Below are 11236 nucleotides of genomic sequence, written 5' to 3'. Positions count from 1 at the left end.
GAAACCAAGTAAATGTTCGGAGATTCATTTGTGAATTCCAAATTGAAAGTGCATAATGGGAAGACGCAATTGTATTTAAATGCTCTTGGCTAGATGGTGAATGCATTGTCCGTTTTCACTGTCAAATCCCACGAACAACGTGTCGACGACCAATTAAATTTCAGGCAAATGATAAATAAATTGAGTGCTCCTTCCTGCATTTGTGATCCTCCAAGGACAAAAATTTAATAGTGAAATGTTGGAGGGAACAGGAAGTTGAGTTCAATTTGTTCGAAAGGAATCCGAGCACAATGTTGCCTCATTGAGCGCGTTTCAAGGCTTTTGTGTCTATCGCCCTAAAAGTCTTCCTTCTATTGCCAAGGTGCCGCAAGACAGCTATTTGTTCCGTTGTCATACTCAATGAAAACCATGTCAAAATTGACTCGTGCAAATCGTAGCACATTCCTTTCACTAAATTACAATCACTTTCCATTTCAGCAAATTTTCCTACTTTCATACTGCATTTTCCTGCTCATTCTAGGTAACCAGGTGTAGCTGATGACTTAGATCGCTCTAGTTAAGTTTTTTTATGCAGTGCAGCGGTCACAAATATTTACTTGTTTTTTGCTTTATATAGTGTACTAGCTGCGGAAGTTTTTCACGTTCAGTCAGTTGAATCTAACGCATGAAAAATATTAAAATAGGACAATCAATAATTCATAAGCCAGAGCTAATTAGGTATTGCGTTCGATAGGGGGAAGAGCAAATGGAGCAGATTTCGGAAAGAGAGTGTGAAGAATGAAGCAACGGTTGACAATAATATCAGCAAATATAATTGAAAAGTTGCTGTGCGCGAAGAAATCTGTGATGCCTTCAGGATATGTATGTGGGATTGTTCTGGATGAAAAAAAAGTTGGCTGTGTGAACTCTAATATCTCACTATCCCTATAATAGACGCCCTACGCAAGGCAAACTGGTTGTCAACAAAGTTGCAGTTTCTTTGTCACATACCATGCAACCTAATTAACAATCTCATGTGCCTGTGAGCTAGGACTTTAGAAGACACTCACTCTGACTTGGGAGCCAGTTTCTGATAGACTTCCCACTGCAAGGTTTCGGTTCATTTCGAGCCCCACAGTATACAGTGCAATGCACCAACGAAGACTCGATATAGCGGAGAAGAATGGTTTCTACGAGCAACTGGACGCAATTCAGGGCAGACTTCCTAAAGGTAACATTGTGACCGTGATGGGAGATCTGAATTCCAAGACGGGGTCTTACAGCGCCTTTCTTGGTCATGTGATAGGGGAGCACGGTCTTGGCGACCGTAACGATAATGGTCGTCGGTTTATGGATGTAGCTTCCAAAGCCTCGTCAATGGTGGTGGCATATTGTTAAAACAGAGGTTGTCATAAGGTCAGTTGAGTTCCAATGACCGATAAAACATATGAGTAATCAGATTGTCTACTCGGAGTAGATTTAGAGGTTACCTTATGGATGTGTGTAATGCAGGATCCACATCTTCGCCAAATTTCAATAATCCCATGCAAAGGTGTTGATTGGGTGTTTGGCTTGATTAGCATAGGTTTGCAAGCACTTGCTATCAATCCGATCGAGTGATCCTTTTTGGATAAAAAGGATATTTTCTTGCTTGTTCAGAAAACGCTAATGCGCTTGCATACGTGGATGACGGTGTTTAGTCCGCCAAACGTTTGTGGAGCTGTGAAGTTTACGGCAAGCGCCGATAATTGGAGCCGGCATAACAAAAGAAGCGCTGTCATCCGCCTCGGATTGGATCACGATCTAACTGTCGATTTTCTTAGCATGTGTGTTGCGTTCGCTACCTCTCGCATGATTGGGGAGTTGCGACCACCCAAGTTCAACATAGACCACTTTTAGGATCCAGCTGTTGCTCGACAGCGCGAAAGCCATCTTGTTGATCAGACGATAGATAGAGAAAGTAAGCCACCTGAGAATACTGAATGCTCTTTTCTCGGTTGGTATGCAGATAATGGGCCACGTCCCAAAGGGGTCGTCATAAGTTCTGTCTGACTGCAGTATCGTGGAAGCGGATCGATGAATGGAATGGATTGAAGGCTCCATTGAGAGCTGCGATTGATGGCGGGTGTGACATGCTCGAGCTCCGATACCTTACGAAATCTCGGGAAGTTCAATAAAGGGAAATTTGCTATTGCATTGTAGAGGCAAGCGCAAGACGCCGCAGAATGCAATGATTACAGAAGTGTATATCGCAACACGCTAGAACTTGCATGTGGTCGCACATTTTTCGATGGTCCTGTGAAGTCGTTAACGGCCGACTTCTAATACATAATGCCGAGTAGCTGAACAGACAGAAGGAGCACTTCCGCACAGTTCTTCGTTGTATCGAATGCGGTGAGGTTCCGCATTTTCTTGATAAAATAGCTAATCACCGTAACCTGTGGATACGGAATATTCCTCTAATAAGAAGAGAAATTATCTCTTCCATCAAAGCACTCAAACAAAGCGAAGCCGCTGGGCTTGAAGGTATCCCTGAAGAGTAATTTATCTGCTGCATTCACTCATACGAAAATTTTTGGGATCCGAGACCTTCTCAAGAGAGTGGAAGAAGGGAATTATCGTTAAAATTTCAAAAAGGTGCACCCGTTTTGAATGTGACAATTGAAAGGTGTATGCACGTTCTCTGCCGTCGCAAAAATAATAGTCAAAATAATCTTGGAACGCCTTAGAGAAAATCTCGAAACTTGACCGACAGAAATAGGCTGGTTTCCTTTTCTGGATCCGCCTGCATTCACCACATCAACATCCCAAGGAGTTTAAATCTTTGCTTCACCTGCCCTTCGTCGTTAAAGCTTAAAGAGGGAATGTATCCGACGTACTCTATTCAGGAGGGACATTCCGGATAAACTAATAGCTATTATCAGAGCGATATATGATGCCACAAAATGTCTCTGTTTCTCAGACGAAATCGGGGTCGAAATTGGAGGCCGCCAGAGTTATATATTGTCACCGATATTGTTTCTTCTTGTTATCGATGACGTTCTTCATGCTGCCTTGTCGGGAGGACGTGGAGGTTCAATAGACGGTGACATCTTTTCTCAAACACCTCGACTACGCAAACGACATCTGCTTGTTCTCTTACAGGGTCATGAACTTTGGCTAGTTCGATCAGATTGTATATCTAGGAAGCGTAGTATGTGCGGTGGCGTCATACTGGATCTCGCTCGACGCGATCTGAAAGTAGCACATGGAGAGTGATCCCCACTGTCACTCTAAAGCTCCAAGCCTTCGTGAACACTTGTCTGTGACATATCACTGAAATACGCTGGCTGATACATTTCACCCATGGGCGATGTGGCTGGCAGGCGGAACTGGTAGTGGATGGATACAACATGCATAAAGCAGGGGCGACAATTCCCTTGCTGACTACGCCATGCAAGAGCAAGGCCCCCAAGAGCAGTTGTCGCAGAGCACTAGATGAGGTGTACGAGCGTCGCAGGAAATCCTGGGTGGAGGTGAAGCGAACGATATATATATGGACAAGATAATCTGGTTGTTAACCAAGTTGCAATTTATTTGACACCAACCATGCAACTTCTTTTAATATTCTAAAGAATAGATATCGTAAGACGAGCGATTGTTATTATTGCTTTAACGTACTGAAGTTGCAAATCACGCCACAGACAGTGTAATTTGCTTACCAATTCGAGGTTCCACCCACAAAAATTGAAAGTTTTTGATATTCTGGGAACCTCGTTGCTACAATTTGAGCGAGTAACCGCAACTTTCCCAAAAACATGTATTTTCGTTCCAACTTGCAACTTGGTTCGCAACCTAGTTAATTACAGTAAGTATGCCTACGAAGTTTTTGCATATTTTCCCGCTTTTCGATAGTATAAAGTTTGCATAATGGTTGTTTGGTTCTAACATGAAGCCTTTGGCGTGTCTAGTGGGGTTTAGTCTATCTCACTTATCTTTATGGGAAGCTATTGATTCTCGACATAACAGAAACCGTTTCTGCTAAGGCATCCGGGATTTCATTTCCCTTTACGCCACAGTCACCAGGTCGTCCGATCGTATTCTGTATTCTTGGACGACTTTTGAAGAGATAAAAGGACTACTAAATGTGCTTAAAGCTGACACATCAGATTGCGATGCGTCAGTCCTGCATGCTTGTCAATCACTCAGGTTATCGTTTTTAGGATCGCACGTACTCCAGCCTAAAAAAAGGTAGTATATTGTCCCAAAGAAAATACTGACTTCACTCTTTTATGTAAGATCCTAATATTCTCTGCATGAGGTCAATTTTATATTTACTATGAAACGGATGTATGGGGAACCGCGAAATAGATGGCATTATAATAGCTGGGATTAATTCTTGCATTATCTCTTCCAATGCTCTGTGCCCTTTACGTCGGCTATTTTCTTGTAGGTCTAAACGAATGAGTCTATGAGTAGCTCTCATTTTAGCGCTCTGAGATGTCCCAAGGCTGCAAATTGAGTAGCGAATCAAGATTTGCATGGGATGTGATAATCATGTCGTTTAATGCCCATAAAAATTGAACGGTTCTCCCCGTCAACTTTTCTTCTTTGTGTAAATAATCCAATCGTAAGTTTTTTGAATTTATACTATGAGTATATTTTTATGTCAGCCAAAAATATGAAACCCACTGTTATCTTTGTATTATAGCTTTGGGGCGAAGATCCCCGCTAGATAATGGACACAGGATTGTTTCATCAACTGTTAACAAATTCAATGTCTAAACCTAAGCTTAGGGTCTTCTGTCTGCTTCTCCTTATAAAAGATCTTTCGTCCTGTTTCTCTGAGAATGTGCCTCAATCACAGAGAGTGTTGTCCATCCGTTCACGCTTTTAGCTCTTCTTTTTTTGGGGAAGGCTTTGACAGAGAGATAGAGGTAGTTCGTTCATCGCTGCAAACCGGCCTCTGCTTATGTGAACTCCTATCTTTCACAAATCCGTTATGGACAAGCCCGCTGTAGGCCATGATCATTTTTCACTTTCAAAAAATAGTGTTTTACAGTTTCTTGATATACTTGAATTTCAATTCCAGGAACAATTATATTAAGGTATAGAGACTGCCCTTGAGTACCCTCGCTTTTAATATATACTGATTTTCATGAATTTTACTCTCTTCAACGTTCAAGATCTATGCCCCGATTCTGTTCACCAAACATACTGGAATGTCCAGTGTCTTCCTTTAATGTCTTAGTATCTAACATACTTTGTCTGGCCCAGTCCGGTATTCACGGTAAATTTATCGCTGGAATTGTCTTTTGGAGTCATTTTACTGTAATATTATCAGTGATTCCAAATGGAGGAGCTCATTATGAAAATCGTAATTATTCAACCTTGATTTTTGGGTCCGACTCCAGGATTTTATTTTCACAGACACTCCTGCAGAATGGTAATTCATTTTTCCCATATTTGAACATCCTTATAGGAAAACCCCGATGGTGGCTAGAAACGAAGTTGCTGCCTATGGATACATTACTTTCTCTCCCGCTTTCGTGTTAGTTTTCCTATGGGAGCAACCATTCACATTCCTCTCGTTGATATCTTTACCTTTTAGTAAATCCGTCCTAATCCTCATTAAAAGCGTAGAGATTGCAACCAGAGCGGATATAATCATGGTTACGATCTTGTTTCCTTGCATCCAACATCAACAACTGGTAGAGATGAAGGAGAGGAGTTTGACAAGGAAGATATATCCTGTATTCTCCGCTTATTATCGACCGAAGTTTTCTTCTAGCGTGTCTACCCCTCTACTTTTCTGGAAGATTTAGGTAGTAATGTCTCAGACCAGCCATTTCGTTTCCGTTTTTTTTCCTTCGGGGGAATTGCTGAATTCGCTTTTCTAAAAGTTGAGATCATTTTTTTCCACAGATTTCTTCGTTGAGAGCATGAATTTGGTACCTCCTCCAATATTCGCCTGTTCGCCGCGATTTGATTGTTAAATGTTGTGGGTGGTTCCGAAGGTTGAACTTTCCTACCATTTGGAGAAAACTTATCTATAGATTTCATATTCATGTTTTGAACACTGCACTACTACACGTCAATTTGGTCTCAAGTAACGAAGGTGTAGAATCTCAGTATTGCATTAAAGTGGATAGTATGAATAATACTAATTGTGAAAAAAACAAGATCGTACATAACTGAAAGGCCAAGCTTGCACTTCCCGTATTGTTTTTAAGGTTCTATGTAAAACCTTATTCAAATCGATTCACTGTCGGTTTGTCTGTCACACGCACTTTTTTCCAAAACGGCTAAACCGATCCGAACGAAATTTGGTGAACAGATGGGAACTATGAAATCCCACGCATACAGCGAGTGACATTAATTTACGTGGAGTTTAAAGGGGGGCTCCCCATACATGCGAAAGGAGGATTTAAAAAAATATACACCGGATATAGTCGTGTAGGGTATCAAATGAAAGGTCTCGATTATTAATACTACTAGTGCGAAACTGACATTAGTTTTGGCGTTAATTGCAAAATGCGTCAGTAAGAAGTCAAAATGGGAAAATTCGGGAGTACCTAATTTTATTTTTGCATTGATTTCTTTTAAATTTATTAATTATGAAGGGTGAATCTTGTTTTTTATGACTTTAATTTACATAGTTTAATTAAAATATTGATTTGTGGTGTCAATGATATGAATTTTATTCATTTTAAATACGCATTTAAAGTGAGACAGGACTCTTTTTCGGAAACTATCCAACCCAAAAATCCGAAAAAATCAGGAAAGTGCGATGAAATCTAGGCCTCAAAATATGTCCCATTCCGATATCTGCTCAAATAAACTTACTAACAGTATATTACCAATTTTTATAAATTTACTGAAAACCCCCTTAAATTTATTTATTTATTTATTTAATGAGGACAATACATAGAAAGCAAATTTCTTATTACATATTGTCCTCAGAGGGAGGAGCAAGTAAATGGCATATTTTACGCTTAAAGCTAGAGAGCTGTAGGGCATTGTAGGACCGGCAAAACCTCGGGATCGGAGATCATCCTAGGACTACCCAATTTCGCACATTTTGCCAAATTTTATGAAAATCTCGCCATTAATGCCAAAGTTATAGCAGTTCAAACTTTGCAATTTGGCGCTAATTTACTGCTTCTAAAGCCATGCAAAATAAATGTTGACGTCATAATTAACAAGAATAATTGACATTCGAATGAAATATTAAAGTTCCATTCATGAAGAATCTACTTCTTCCAATTTGCTAATAATATTAAACTCAGAGTGTGAAGCGTATGCGGTTGACTATTATCAATGCAGGGCTTTCCAACAAATGATTTATTTAAATCGCTTTCTAAAAAATAGAGGGCAATGGAATTTTTAGCTATGTGACATGGAGCTGTCATGCACACGTCGCCCCTCACATCTTCTTTTTCTTCAGCCTTTGTCCCGTTCACAAGCGGGGTCGGCTCGTCGTGATCGGTATTACCATTTGGCTCCATCGAATGCCTGATCTGGGTGCAATCTCGAGGCTTTTAAATCCCCATCCAGCGTATCAAGCCACCGTTGTTTCAGCGGGCCTTTTGGTCGCTTACCATTGACTTCGATGTTCAGACCAATATTGGCAAGTGAATTCTCGTTAGCGTCAATTACGTGACCATACCATCGAAAACGTATCACTCCAAGTTTTTCCATGATCGGTGCAACCCCATATCAAACGCGGATATCCTAATTTCGGATGTGATCAAAACGTATCCGCCACTGGTCCACCGCAATATCTTCGTCTCCATTTTCGCAAGACGCTGTTTATTGTTCATTGGGCAGACGGACGACATTGCGATAAATTTTAGATTTGAGACGTTCGCTGATACGTCGGTCACAAAAACACCAGCGGTGGAATGCCACTTCATTCAGGTTGCGTTAATGCGTGAAGAAATTTTATTACGCAGTTCTCTGTTGGCTGATAGCATTGACCCGGGATATTTAAATCGCTCAGTTCTGGGCAGGTTACTGCCATCGACTTAAATATCTCATGGATTTAAATATCTTGAGTCAATACTATCAGCCAATGGAGAACCCCGTTATGCTCCTCACATAGAGAAACACAAAACCTTTTATACCTGAAGCGTCAAGCTTCCGGTTTCTCGACCTAAAAATAATAATGATTGGCGCAACAATCGAATTATCTTGAAGTGTGTTAGAGCACTTCATTCAAGACAGTAACGGTACACTACAGTACACTGTAGGAGACAATGTGGTCAACATTACGCTCGTCCGAGATTATTACCCTGATTTGACTCAGGTACTAATTTACAGCTGAGGCGACTGGTATTCGACGTCAAATCACGATATAAAACCCACTGCCACCAGTGAGATTAGAACCGCGACCTTCTCTACGACAGCCTTGTGCTCTAACCATTTAGCTATCCCGATTTTTTTTGTATTAATAAATGTCATCCTTCCATCTACCTACATAAAACTTCCTTACATAGAATGCTGTTTCTTCTGTCTTACATATTTAATAATAATATATACAATATCAAAGAAAGCTGCTGAAAAGACTTGTCCCATTTGATGTCTATTTGCAGTTAAATTCAAATGTACATACAGATATGTGTTATATGCGGTGTTTCCATCGGTAGCCTCGTTTTAGGTGTAGATTATATAGATGCATACACATATATTCAATTCCGATTGATTTCTTGCACTAACGCATGTTTGTTATTGCGTTCAGCACCTGAACCTTGTAAAATCACAACAATTTTTTGGTTTACTGGCGACAACCTAGCCGTGATTTTGCGAATGTGTCCATACCGATACACTTGTTTCCAATGAGAATCCACTACTCTGTGCAAATTTTACCATTTCCGGTCAAATTTCTCGCTAAAAGAAAACATTGCTTAATCAAGTAGCGAATGGGAATGCCATTTCCATAATGGGAATGCCCTAAAGAGATGCAATAGAAAATCCAATTACATTTTTCCATAAACCTCTTGATAGAGGTTTATAGTCTCCTAATCCGTCACTTTATGATTTAGGATTCAATATTGTAATTAAGGGAGCACTTTCGAACTTTACTTTTCGGAACCTGGTAGAGCAATTGAATCCAACGCACAAGTTCTTCTGGCATTAAGTGTTGTCGTAGAGTATACCAGATGAGTTCGTGTGGCTCACTGCCAAACGCTTTCTCCAGATCCTGAAATGCAATGTACAGAGGGCGATGCTTCTCACGGTGTTTCTCCATGAATAACCGCGCAACCTGGATTGTGTCACTAGTTCTGCAGTTCTTGACACACCCGGCTTAATTCACGATTATTTGAACGGTTTGGCAAATGCTGTTGTCAAGAATGTGAGGTCCTGTTGCTTTCCACGATTTCATTTGTTTTATTGTTTCCTCGATGCCAACGCACACAAACAATTTTGTTCCGTAAATGGCAAGAGCGGTACTTAGTTCACCGATCGATTAGCCGTGACGGATAGATTGTGGGAATATTTCGAGCAGATTTCAGCGGAAGAATTTTTTCATCCTCCAATTCCACGAGTACTGCCGACATTTGGGACAGCTCCATCAGTCAGCGCGACTAAAGTCGGGGAAACAATAAAATGAATGAGATTCTGAAAAGAACAGTCGATGGGAAACGACCAAAAGGCGTGAGTGCTTCGCGATTTCATCTGGATCAAGTCTTCCATCTATCATTCAACCCCGCTTCTGAAGGGGAAAAGGTTGAAGAAAAAGAAAAATATGATATAGCTTGTAGAGCTTACTTCGGAAACATGTCGTAGCCTCTCACAAGAACTTAGGGAAAATACGGAAAGAAAATACAATATAAGTCTTTCAAAACAATTGTATGTCATCCTTAAACAAAACTTACAGAGGAAGGATTGCCGAAGGTATGCGGGTTCTTATGTATTATTATAAAATTCATTTACAAATCCTCTTGTATCTGAAGTGCCGACCTTCGTTCTGGAAAGTCTTTTTCGTTTGGTTTCTCCCTTTATCTAGAAATGAATATGCCCCAACTAGATTGGTAAAACATCTTCATTTCCTCGGAGACGATATCATCTTCCATAATAATCCGTTTCTTAGTCGGAGACGATTCTTTGATGCCTGAAATACTTAATTTTATCAAGAAATTCGCTGTTCCAAAACCGCATTTATTTTTACCAGCTAACTAAACGAAATTATCTAGATTATCCACCAGCGTCAGCTCTTATTAGAAATGGAGTTAGTCTTATCTGGCTAATTTTTATTCATCCCGAAATTCCTAATTAGTTCGTATGTCGTAAATGATCTGAGCTCAGGAAAAACCATCCGGATCCAAACCATTTTGCCGTATCACATTCTACCATCGGAATCCGTTTCCTGGTAAAAAGAACCATTGCCTCATTAGCTATGTGCAGTTGAAAGGTTATGCACAATTCATTTGAAAAGGAGAATTTGCGAGGGAGGTATAAACTAGACATTGTTCTTGTGGGTTACGTTTGAAGAATTAATAAATGTCATTTTGTTTCTATGGATTTAGATGATTCGTGTTAATTTCAAGGAATAGCGCGAATATGGGGCAGGGGACGCTGTGTGGTAAGAAGTATAGAAGGAAGAAAGTTTGGATATTTGTGAAAAAGAGATCTTGTCATAGAGCAATTGCTACTGCGGTCATGTACCTTCGTTGTTTCAACAGTCAGTTTCTTTTTGTTTTCCACTTTCCAATCTTGATGCTGTCAGAAATAGGCAATATAAGGAATTTTGTGAAAGATACTTTCCTTCGTAGGTATAGCCGTCTCGGGCCTTCAACAGCACATGAACATTTCGTCCTCCCAGGCCCCTTTTCAGTTATAAATCCTTTTCCCGAAGGATTTAATTTATGATTGTTGACAAATTAAAAGCAATTCCCGAGACGAAGAAGAGCTCTGCGGCTATAATATTGCTTTTTACAGCGTTATTTATCTTTAAGTGCGATTCTCCACACGTTGTCTATTTTAAACTTTGTGGTATGACTTTTTCTGGAAGATTTGGATTTGATAATTTTTTTTCTGATATTCAGTGGACATGTCGCTATGTATTCCTGAAGACGACTTTCAAATTTTTGTTGTATTCCACTTTCACAACCTCTAAAAGGTCGAATTTCGAATAAATAAATTCCAAAATAAAAATATCTGTCCCCGGAAAACATAGCCAACATAACACTAATTGAAAGCATATTTTATTTTAAAGGTTTTGTGGAAAAAAACCACACTTGCGAAAGGGGAACACTTTTTTATCATCGAATATAGG

General features: G+C 40.0%; 1 protein-coding gene across 1 annotated transcript in view; it reads left to right on the top strand.

The window, feature by feature from the left end:
* The window catches only part of LOC119653920 (protein bicaudal D), a 72941-nt gene that overhangs the window by 1646 nt on the left and 60059 nt on the right, over positions 1–11236 (top strand). The window lies entirely within an intron of this gene.

The sequence above is a fragment of the Hermetia illucens genome, chromosome 4 (genome assembly GCF_905115235.1).
Source record: "Hermetia illucens chromosome 4, iHerIll2.2.curated.20191125, whole genome shotgun sequence".
Classification (NCBI taxonomy): domain Eukaryota; kingdom Metazoa; phylum Arthropoda; class Insecta; order Diptera; family Stratiomyidae; genus Hermetia; species Hermetia illucens.
Note: the sequence above shows the minus strand (reverse complement) of the source record. Positions and strands in the feature narration are given on the sequence as shown.